Below are 12,907 nucleotides of genomic sequence, written 5' to 3'. Positions count from 1 at the left end.
CTCAATCCAATGATTGTAGAAAAACCTCACAGAGTTGTTGTCAATGCAAACTTTCATTCTAATATTTTCATTCTTTGTTAATATTTTTATTCTTACTTGGTTGTTTATTTTCTTGAATCTTTTTGGTGGTTGCTGCCAAAGGATATTTAAACTACAATGTCTTATATGGTTACATGGTGAAGGTTTATGATGGATATATTTAGCGGATGATCGATTACAATGTATTAACCATTTGATAGAAATTTCCTCCCGTTTACTTGACACCATAAATTAATTGATCAAAAAGAAATTCATTAGTGCCATTTTCCTTGCTTAAAGATGGAGTGCCAACCATGCTACTTCCTCTTTTTTTTTTTTGAATCATCATGCTACTTTCGATTTTTTTTTTCTTTGTTTAGATTGGGGAATTACAAGTACTCTCACAATTTATGTGCGTAACCAAAATATGTGAGACAAAATATAAAGAATTGGAAAAAGGATAAGTATAGTTAAGTTTTAATCGGACAAGATTGTAGTCAATCACCATCTAGCATCATTGATGCATGTAAGACTGCGGAGACAATAGTTGTCATCATATTCAAGTCAAAGTTAATTAGGAAACCATATTTAACTCACCGTAACATGCATATGCACCATTGCAAGCACAAAATTCTACATACGCCATTGTTATTAATTAAATTTCTTCGCATAACTTTTACATGTATTTAATATCTTAAACAAAAACATCCAATAACATCCTTGTCGTATGAGCTTACATCCTTGCCGTATGAGCTTACAAATGAGAATGTCAGGAATGAAACCTATGTACGTCCCAAATTGTTCTCTCTATCGATCTCAGATTGGTTACTAACTAATAATTATGTCTTGATTTGTTTACAAGGGTGCATCCCTTTTATCATTTCCTGTTTCTAGCGTACGGAACTCAAGCTCTTCTTTATCTCTGTTATATTTGTTCCATCCAAAATCTTCACAACTACAGTAAAAACTCCATATATTAATAGACTTGGGACTTCATAAAATTATTAATATATGGAGTTTATTAATATAGGGAGGTATACCCAAAAAAAGTTGCTCGACAAGAAGCTTTAAACATGCTTGACAAATTGGAAATATTTTAGCTTCAACAAGAAGGTGCACATAATAACGAGGTCTTAAGCATATGTAAATCAAAAGATGCGATAACTATCTAAAAAATTACATCCTTTTCTCAAACAACTGTAGATACATATTTTTCTTTATCTTAAATTTTGGTTTAACAAGATCTATAATATTCAAACTATATGGAGGTAAATTCCTTATGGTGGGACTAAAAAAATCTATAAATATTAAAATGTGGAGTTTATCACTATCTATAACTGGCCCAAGTTGGGACCATGATTTTTTATTAATATATAGAGTTTATTAATATATGAGTATCAATATATGGAGTTTTTACTGTATATGAAAAAATAAATAATCAAGCCCTTCTTTGGTTTCCATGGGCGAATATACTTTCAAATGAATTATTCTTAAGGAATGTGGTTAGTAGAGGTTGATTCAAAAATAACCACAACTCTTAAAGAGGACAAAAGCTTCATTCCAGCGCCCTATAAATACGAAGCATGCCCTATATGTTTGTTCCTTAGTGGTGTTAGATGATTAGTAAAAGGTTATTTGAGGTTTGAATAGACAATGACTAAGAGGTCCAGAGGAGTCACTGACATTCACTTCGTTAAATCAACAAGTACTAAAGATTATACGTGAACAACATATCGAAGACAATGCTCTACGAATCTCTTACTCTACTTACAAGATCCATCAGATATATGGAGGTCTTAATTATAACCATGAACTAAAACTGTTGTTTAAATTTCAAAGCTTAACTCTTTGTAAGTGTAACTCTTCTCTTTGGATCAGTATGAAATGCGAGAGTAATAGATCTTAGGGTTAATCATCCAAGTATAAAAGGGATTAGACGAATAATTAACACACAATTAGGCAATCATATGATAAGTTGCAGATAAAGGGTCATATGTACCATCTCCCTTAGGGCGGAAAAACCAGCTAAATATGTACAGAAACAGCACCAAAATTTCCATTATGATTAGGTCAAAAAAATAAATTTTATATAGCATTTTTATGAAATATCAAATTTGTATTTTTACCGTTTTATTAATATCTTGTGTTATAAAAATAATAATAATTTAAAAGGACGTGTTAAGTTGGAATTCATCTTTTTGATAAAATAATATGGCTCAAACAGGGAATAAAAGGAATAAACAATAAAAAAATAGTGGTTTAAAGCTGTATTTTTACATAATTTAAGGATAAGGCCAAAATGGATTAAGTTTATGCACAAACATTCTTATTTTGTCTGAAACTGGTTATAAATTTGTTATAATGTGTTTTTTTGGTTATTAAAAAAAATATAACGGGCTCAAACCGGATTAAATCTCTACAGATAAGAAAAAAACTCATCCTTTTCTAATTTAGGGTTTTATTTTTCTTTCTTAAAATTAGAGTGTAGTGCCATTAGTGATGATCCAAGACAATATCTGATTTTGACTCCGACCTCTGGTGGTCCAATTTGAAAGTACACATACATAATTTTTACTTAATTTAACTCATAATCGTACTGAGCTTTACATACACTGATTTTATAACAATTCAATTCACACGGGAATTCACACATTTAAGATACATGATATTATATTACGGGAATTCACGGATTTAAATACGCTCGATATATATATGGAATGCACATACACACAGTATGTGTACAATGGTAGCTGATATATGAGGTTTGCATGCACTTATATGAAAAGTCCATTATAGGTATTCTGGTTTTGATTTTCAATGGAAAAATATAAGCATGTTCCAGGAAATCTAGGATTTCATTTCACCAAGCAAATACTATGCTCATAATTTTCTTATAATTATCTCTATATTTTGTTCCTATTTTGTATTTGGTTTTATTTTCTCTTTTGTTATTTGAATGTAATTTATTCTATGTTTGATGATTTGTATATAAAAATACTTTTGTCATTGAAGCATCTAAAATTAATTTTAAGCATATTTATAGAAAAGGAAAAACAAAAGAAGCTCACTAAACCTGCATAACACAATCACTTTCTCTGATGGCCGAATTATCTTAGTAAAACATCAACGTTATCGAGACGGAGAAATTCGAAAAAAAATCAATCGTCTGAAAGAGTTTTGAATGTATCGTGATCTCGGAGAAACTTTACCGATAAAGTAAAGGCATATAATGATTGCATGGACCAAAACAGACAAGAATATATTAAAAACAAAAGGATTAGCTCCAAAAAAATTTAAAAAAATATCAAAATTTGGAGAAAAAAGAACAAAATTTATGAAATTGGAATAAATATCTTTTCATGTGATAATGTTGTACTGCAAGCCCTTGATTTTTTTCTTTCAAATTAGTTAATTTGTATTTGATTTAATTAGTTTATTACATGTTTTATTAGCTTTTGAAATTATAAGATTATCAAAATTTGTATTGTTTTTTATTAGTATCGTTTATTTTTTAACAATATTAATTTTAAATGTGGATCCATTATATGATGCGAGAAACAGGCCCATGCATAGTAATATTTACAATTTTTTTTGGAGGTGGTACTGGTATGGATGCCTGTTTTAGCCAGAACAGTGCGTTGAAGTGGCTGGTGATGGATACATTTTTTTTGTATTTGCATGATTTGTTGCATCTCTTTGTCGTACATGTGGTTACATTATTTTTTTATTTTTTTTGACATAACTGTATCCCCAATTCTCAATGGATTTCAATCTTCACGATTTTATGTTATCTTTATAATTTATGCTTTTATAACGTTTTGTTTGTTTTTTAGCACAAGGAAGGAGTTGAGGGATAATGTTGATGGTGATTTTTTTTCCTGAACCAATGTTAATGATGATGGTCAGATCGATAGCTTAGTTAGTGTTGTAAAATTATACAGACCATGAAAACTGTAGAAAGTTTGGAATATCATGGTACATGAAGTTTGATGAATAACTAAATCCCTATAATCACTGGTTAATCACACTAATGAGATTTATTGATTATTGTTTTAGGAATCATTGAACCATATCTAGGAGCACTTTGTTTGCTAACAGAGACAATTAAGATGTCATATTTCATTTAGCGTTGACATGACATTATTACTTAATGATCTTTGTTGATTAGGACATGTTTGATAATATTTTTCGAATTTGAGTAATAAGAAAATTGAAGATCTTTTAAAGAAGTCAATAAGAAATTTACCTATCTTTAAATCTAGAGCTACCAGTTTGCATTTTTTTTGTACAAAAGAAAAGTTTAGTGAGTGTTCTAAGATTATCAGTAAAACATATAAAGTTTTTTTTTATATATTTTAAACAACCAATTTATTTTTATTTTAAGCAGTCAAATGGTTCTATAAGAATTTTTCTAATCATTATATTTTATCCACATTGTGTATTCCCAACTATTCACTGGCCATCAGGTAATTACCCAATATTGTTTTGGGAAACACCGCAACAGTATTAAAGAGACTTAGAAGATGAGTATCCAAAGGTTTTTAAGATTAGTTTAATTTGTAAATGTCCGTGCTTTTGTTTTTGAAAGGATATATGGCAATTGACAACTTAGAACCTTGCGTTCTCCACATCCAGATGAAAGTACCAGTTTTATTATATACTCTTACAAGATGGGGATGTTCTGGATTCATATATACTGTACAAGCTACATAATTAGCTAAGAATCAGAGTCACCAGACCTTAGAGATTTCTTTACCCTATTAGGTGGTTGATCAACTGGGAAAGGTTCAAAGCTAAGAACCAGCAGAACTTACTGGAATCTGTCGCCTATTTGATGATTTGCATGTAAAAAAAAATTAGATTAATTTGGCGAGAAGAAAATTAAGAAGAAGACCATTAAGCTAAAAACTTCCATGTACATCACAATTATAATAAAACACCAACATAACCACATGACATAACTGGGATAGAGGAATTTATAATATATAAGGTTTTTAAAAGAACACTTTTTGAAACTATAATGTATGACGATCTCGGTGACACCTGTACTAATGAAATAATGATTGGGTGGACCAAAAGAGGCATGAATATGTGAAATCCAAAGCAAAAGTAAAAACATTAGTTCCAGAAATTAAAGAAAATATTAAAAGCTCATGATTTTCATTTTTATTTTGATTGGATTTTTATATTACTACGAATTCAATTAGTTTTTAGAGATAGATTGCATTTTTATTAGTGTTTTAATATTTTTTTGGTTTTAATGAAAATAATTTTAAAATATGCATCAACAAGAAACAGACCCGTGCATTGCACGGGTGAGAAACTAGTTACATATAAGATAGGAGTGGATTAATTACTTTGATGCTTACATAAGATAGGAGTGGACAAAATGTTATATTATCTATATCTATTCCCATGTGCATGGGCTATCAACTATTGCTATAATGATATCAACTTGAATTACATTAGTCTATCAATACCTTGGTGCGTCGTTTCTTTGATACATATGATTTTGCATGGCATAAGAATAACACGAGTTGTATTAGACTGAGTGCAGCCAGAAACCAATAGTAGTAATGTAATTGTAAATGCTCGGTGTTTCCTGACAGCCATCCTGTTGCTTTCTGAATGACAAATATAACGAAGCAAGCAAGAAGATCACCTCCGCCAAATATGGCGGAGTTCAGGGACTGGATAATTCTTGCACTCCTTATGGAAGAATTCATGTAACCCGAGCTCCGAGAGGACAATCGAAAGACCAGAAAACGAGAATTGTGGTACCAACCAAAATAAAGAAACAGCTCCTGCTGGATCATGGGTATATGGAGCAACTGAAGCTGCCACAACCAATGTTGTGGCAGATAGAAACAGGCCACAAGATATCTTCTGAAGTGAGAGCCCGCTAGCATTTCCAGTGAAAATTCCTCGACACATTCCCACAAAAATAATGATCGACATGGAGTGTACTAATTCAAGGTAAACTGCTGCCGGAATCTCCATACCTTGTTTGATGAATAGTGTTGGAACTTGCAAACTAACAACTGGGTATGATAAGAAAATCCATATAGGAATCGATCTCATTACAGATGTCCTATACCCCGACTCCAAAGGTGTAGCATATGCTGCTCCGTGCAAGATTAATGATTGGGCTAATGTTAATGACAGGTTTGCAACTGTTATTGCCGTGATCCATCCCCTATGATGGATCAAAATCTCGAATAATAGCGAACCCACTGATGCAGCTGCTACTTTCACAATCAACCACTTGAAGAACGGACCTCCACAATCATCTTTAGCGCAACACCCGGAGATTCCCAGTCTGACGGTATGGAACAAGAACAAGCAAATAGTAGTCGGAGAAACAACTATAGTATGCATAGTGGACCAAAGAAGAATCTGGCAGATAACTCCAAGAAACGTTGATACTGCTACGAAAAACATTCTGCGACTAGAGGAGAAGAGCACGACTGGACACAAAGATATCAAACCACTCCAACACGCACTACAAAATAGAAGGCCTCTTGGGACGGCCAAAAAGCGTCCCAAAAAGCCCTAAAACCGTCCCTTATTCTACCGTCACTAATACTTTTTTGTCATACTTTCTTTTAGGGACGGCCTAAAAATAGCCTTCTAAACACGCGTGTTGGAGTGGTTTGATATCTTTGTGTCCAATCGTGCTCTTCTCCTCTAGTCGCAGAATGTTTTTCGTAACATGAATTGCAGCTGTTTGTGTAGCTTGCCCCACTTGCTCGATCAAGAAAGTAAAGAAATGGGATGACAACCCTTCTAAACAAACAACTACGAAAGTTGGGTTTATCTTTCGTCCTGCCATTGCTACTTGCGCAGTAAAATCAAAGATATGGTTAGATAGAAAACAATTTATTTATTTTTTTGATCAGCAAAAACAAAATTGCAACAAAAACATATGAGATTTAGCCATTATTTTGACACAAATAAGCTGTTGAAAACAAAGCACTAAATGGCGCAGTTTTAGCACGAGTAAATTTAAAAAAGGTGAAGAAATATCAAATATACCTGTAAACTTGATGCATTTTGAAAACGATGATGATTCCACGAATCCAGAGAGGAGGAGAAAGTAGAATACGTGAGCCGATCCCACTATAAAAGAATTGATATAGATCCAGAAGTATCCAAATGTATATCCAAAAGCTTCACTCTCTTCAGACCTTTCCATTACTGTTAACTGTGAAGCTGGTATTGTTGCTAGTGATGTACAAAATTCAGTATCATATACTTTTGCTACTGATGAAACTAAATTTTCTTAATTTTGAAAGAAACTGAAGCAGGTTTGTTGCTGCTGCTGAACAAAATGAAAGGGTGAAAACTGACTTGGATCTTAAGGTGCGCATGTCATTATCTATCTGCTTCATTAGCAGAGAACACGGTTGCTGTAAGATTTTCTGGTTATTTTTATAAAAGCATATATAACTCACTTTAACCATTTGCGGCTATCTACTACAGTTTCATTCCTTCAAGGAAGAAAATTGCCAACTTATCAGGTATACGCGGATGTTGATGGGAATCCTTAGTGCCTTACAAAACCAGGATAATAACAACAAAACTTTTGGTGACAGAGGTTTGAGGTCAATGACCACAACTTCACTAAGATGTATGTTGGTGACAATTTTATTATACTTGGTAATAACTAAAGCACAACAAAATTTAAGTGTGTTTGATCTACAAAAAATAAAAATAAAAAATCTATAAATTGTTATGTACAGTTTTGTTATCGTTCATTATTCCGAAACAAAACTGAAAGCAAGTAATAAAACATGTCCATGCATTGACATGTTTAGAAGGTGTTGCTGTATCATAAGCCATGGTAAGTCATATGTGAGTTTGGATGAAAATATGATTATGTGTGAAATGATAGAGTTTAAATGAGAGGGAATAAGTTATGAGGCAAATATTCAACATTGTTAATTGGGATTATACAGGGTTTACTGTGAGGCTGTCAAATTCCCAGTTTGTGTCTTATACAGGGTTTGCCATCCTCCCCAATAAACTGATGCCTGCATTACCAGCCTTGCCAACATTGACTCCGTAATTTATTTATAAGATCGCTCAAGAAACATTGACCATCGAGTCAGTCACATGACAATATAGTATCACATGTTAAACTCCCTGTAATAATGGTAGGTCGCCGGCATTAGACTTCCATTATACTTGATGGGTGTGATTTTAGAACTGTGTAGATGAGGAATTAAAGTTTACTTGACTTGGATGTGAACCGCAGAGTGGTGCACGTCCTATTCTATGCGCTGTCATTTGCCGAGATGACTCGATTCCTGCATGTAATGGCCGTTGTTTTTATAAAAGCACGCTCGCTTTAACTATTTTCGGCTATCTGCAAGAGTTTGATTTCTTCAAGGATAGAAATACTGGTATATCAGTTTGTTGTGGGTGGCCTCTTTATTGAATGGATTACATAATAAATTGGCTTATAGTTTGGTCGGATGACTAATATTGGGAAGTAAAAAAAGTCAAAAATTGATTTGGGAAGAAACAGTTTTAGAATGACTTTTAAAATCTTAGACTGAAAAGCGAGCGTGCTCAGAGTTTAGCTTACAATGCTACTGTCGTTGACTCCAACTTCTAATATCCAAACATGGTATTGGCATTACAATGCTACTTCGATTTGAGTTGAGAAAATGCAATTTTGCCTGCTCCTTTTGGTGGGTGCTCAGTTTAGCTTTTTTTTTTCTTCGAGTCCCCGTTTTACAAAATCTTCATATCCACCTGGAGCAATGAAAATATGGATGGCATTTGGGAAATTTCCGATACATGATAAGGTGATTTGAGTCGAAGGCTAAGCTGAGCGTCTGTTCTGCTTGGAACTGGAGAGTTTACTTCTCGCGGAGAAGTAAGCAGAGCAACACTTTCTCGGGAAGAATATTTCACGGGTTTTGGAGAGTTTGAACATGTTCTGATGACTCGATCAACATTCTGGAACGTGTATTGACCTGTTCAGAGTTTGCTGGCAGAGAATCAACGCGTGAGGAGGTAAAATAGGGAAGAAAATATTCCCGAGAATATTTTTTCACTGGCGAGTTATGAAGCGATTTTCGGAGTTAATGCAGAGATTGGATGACCCTGTTGAGTATAAAATAGGTGCTCGGGCACCAGAGAGGGGCACAAAGAGTTTGTGGAGAGTTTAGAACACCACAGTGCAAAGATTTCTGCTGCTTCATAGCTGAAGAACACGAAGAACAGACTAAGTCTTAGAAGCTACAGTAACAACGACAGTTTCCTTTTATCGTTCTCTGTAACAGTGTTTTGCAATAATTAAAAACGTTGCAAACACCCGATTTTCATTATTTTCTCTCCATTTCTTCTTTGTAAACAATCTTTGAGGCAATGAACAAATATTTGAGTGTGTTTACACAATGATGAGCTAAACCCATCCTCTGGGGCGAAGGAGGAAGCTATTTCACCAATGAAAAGTGGTAATCTCTAATTTATGCAATTATTATATTATTTTCCTAGATAAATAAATTGATAAAATGGTTTTTGTTAAACAATTGTCATTTCAATTGATGGAGCATGCTAGCCTAGGGTTTTGATGTCCCATACTTTCGATCTACAATTGTTATTTCTAAAAAATCAACTATTGCAATATTAAGAATCAATTTGAATGCATGATTTGCATGATTATAATTAGAGAATATAAATCACTTTGATATTGGTAAATAGTGGATTCCATAGCCCCAGTTTTCTCCATATTTTTCATATCACTTTTATTTAAGTTTGCTATATTTTTAGTCTTAAAATTAAATCTAGAGTCTTTTTCTTTCACAAGTCTCAACGAACCTATTACTATAACAACTCAATTGAAAATACCATCAATTTTTGGCGCCGCTGCCGGGGAGTGGTTGCATAATATACTCTAATTGATATCAATTTTTGTATATAGCTTATTTTTATTTTTTGTACATATATATTTATTTTTTTCTTTTTCTTTTAGATTTTCTTTTGTTCCTTTTTACGCAGTTTGTTTGATTTTTTTTAGGTACCTTAGCCTGAAGTATTGTGCGTGAAAAGAAAGAATGCACTCGCAAGGCTTTTGTAAGAGCCACTCAGAAGATCCATTAGAGGTTTTCTTAGCTTATTTTGGGTATGATTTTGATGATGATAGTGTTATTTGTGAAGTCAATGCCTTGTTAGACTCCACACCGCTGCTAGACACTAATAAATGGAAGCCCAAATTAGAACCTCTAGTTATGCCCGAGTCTCGACTAGTTCCATCAGTCGAGAAAACTCCGACTGTGACCTTTAAGCCATTAAGTTCTGAATTTTTTCGTCTTGATGATATTAATAACGAAACCGTTTTAGATGATAATAGGTCTTTGAGTCGTGATATTATTACACGTATGAGTCCTTGTTCAGTGAGTGAGTTTGAACCAATATCTGCCAAGGAAGTTATTTTCTCGGACTTAGGACCTGATTTAGGGAGTACAAAAATTGTTCAATTCTTTAAACAATCTTTATTAATTATCTACGAACCTGATTTACTTCATATTCAAGGTTCAAATTATGTTGTGACTAAGATTGAATTCAGTTTTAGATTTTTGGATACTAATCAGTCTTACTGCAAGTTCATATCTTCAGCTGACCGGATTAGTTGGGATGATCCTCAACTTTTCAGACTCTATATATATGATTGGAGGTCTACTTTGGGGTACCAACCTCACCTTGTTTCAGACTACATGCTATTGGCAAGTAGGGAAACAAATACATTTCGCTTCATGGGAGTCAACCCATCATATTTGTTCTCTCTACTCTATCTCTTATTTTATTTTTTTGTTTATTTTTGTATTTCTCATCTTAATTTCTACGTTGGATGACTCAATTACATGGAGGACAATATAATGTTTAAGTATGGGGGAGTGGGTAATTATCTATATTTTTGCAGATTTTCACTTTTCTTAGGAAAAAAGAAATCAATTGCATAATATCTCTGTTTTGCTCGAGGACTAGCAAAATATAAGTGTGGGGGTGTTGATAAGCATGTAAATGCTACATTTTATACCCATATTTATATTAGCTAGGATACAATATTTTAGTTACTAATACTATTTTAGTGCTTTTGTAGAAAGTACAAGTGAATTCGATCATCCAGCGAATAAACAGCAAAATGTGAGACTTAATGGTGTTTGCGACGAAAATGGCAAAATATGGTTGGCCTGGTATTTCCATATATCAGCAATCACAATGATAAAATGGGGTTGGCCTGGTATTTCCATGTATCAGCAACCATAATAATGAAATGGAGTTGGCCTGGTATTTCCATGTATCAGCAACCACAATGATGAAATGTGGTTGGCCTGGTATTTCCATGTATCAGCAACCACAATGATGTGGGTTGGCCTGGTATTTCTATATATCAGTAACCACAATGACAAAATGTAGCTGGTCTGGTATCTCTATATATATCAGCAGCATAGAATTATTTCACAGCCGAGGTACAAACGCACCAAAGGAATGTCAAAGAAATATTAGTGGGGCAGGTGGCTTCCACTAAGGCTAAAAGACTATGAGAAAGTGGGAGACGTGACTAGTTTCTCAACTACATCTCATTTCATCACTCTATTTCAAGCAGCAGCTACAGGCGAGAGGTGTTTTGTTATCAACAACACCATACTTGAAGCCGAGAATAAAGACGCTCATGATTGCATGCAAGAACAAATCATCGTCAGCTCTCGTAGATCTCGGAAATGGATCAAATAAACGTGAGAAGATGGAGAAAGTAATTGGCAGCACCAAGTTCTTAACTGAGATAGTGAGAAAACGGAAACGAGAAGTTGGCTGTGTGTTGGCAGAGTTGAGTTGATGTGATGTTCTTGAAACAGTTTTGCAGCAACAAAAGAAGCTGCTGCTGAGTTCTATAGAGACTGACGGCATGAGAGGCTGGTGGGTGCCGAGATTTGGTGGATGAAAGCTTTAGAAGGCAACAGGCACAGGAAAGCAATACTATCACCGGTACAGGGAATCGAAATGGAGGTGTTGTTATTAAGGTTGCTGCCATGGTCATGGCCTTGGAACAAGGAGTTTAAGGCATGTATGTCGGCTGGAAACAATTGTTATCGCAGTGACAGTTTCACAGCGAGACAAGGAGCAAGCTAAAGCTTGCTGGTTATAAGTTGGAATTTTGATACAGTCGAGATAAGTTGAGCTGGTCCAGTCTGTGGACGAGAGATTTGAATGGACATTAGACAGAGATATGGGTTTGTGTTGACTGAAATTGAGTTCAATCAGGCGATAAATGAGTTGGCTGCAAGCAAGTCCATGCAGGCAGCAGAGAAGGTGAATTTTAAATGCTGTTTGCAGTCAGCTGTGGCTGTACAAATCATAGACGAGATCGATTCAATAGAGGGGAGAGATTATTCAGCCTTGGACAGAGTTTCGAGGAGTTTCTGGGCTTGTTTAAAGCCGAAAAACCATCTGCTGCTGCCGTTAATTGCGTGGATGAACGGAGAGGATTATAGGCTTGTTGCGAGTTGAATTTAACAAGGAGAAGAAGAAAACTAGCTCGGTGCTGTACTTTGGAGTCGAATAGAACGGAATGGCCTGAATCTTGAAATCGTTGCACATGTTTTAGTGGGAAATGGCTGAGCTGATGCTATCGTGAAAGCTCAGTAGACGGACTGAAGATTGGTGCTGTAGTTGGACCGATGAAACAAGGTGATTGAAGGAGATGGCTCGGGTCTGGAAGTTAGCAATATTTGAGCTCGATGTGGTCCGTATGTAAGCTGAGGTTATTCTGATATTGGGGTTTAAGAAGTATTAGGAAAATGGGGAGGCCAGACGCTCGAAGTTCGAACACTTTCTTAAGCTGCTGACTATTGGACTGGGCCTGGAGATCAGCTAG

At 34.6% G+C, this 12,907-nt stretch overlaps 1 non-coding gene across 1 annotated transcript; it reads right to left on the bottom strand.

Annotated features, from left to right (window-relative positions):
- Positions 1–496: 496 nt before the first annotated feature.
- Positions 497–579, bottom strand: LOC113339149. Its single transcript, XR_003354979.1, has one exon. It is a non-coding gene; the product is annotated as a small nucleolar RNA U31b (small nucleolar RNA).
- Between the last annotated feature and the right edge of the window lie 12,328 nt (positions 580–12,907).

The sequence above is a fragment of the Papaver somniferum genome, unplaced genomic scaffold (assembly GCF_003573695.1).
Source record: "Papaver somniferum cultivar HN1 unplaced genomic scaffold, ASM357369v1 unplaced-scaffold_19, whole genome shotgun sequence".
Lineage (NCBI taxonomy): Eukaryota > Viridiplantae > Streptophyta > Magnoliopsida > Ranunculales > Papaveraceae > Papaver > Papaver somniferum.
The sequence above is the reverse complement of the archived record's forward strand: the minus strand, read 5'-3'. Positions and strand labels throughout refer to the sequence as shown.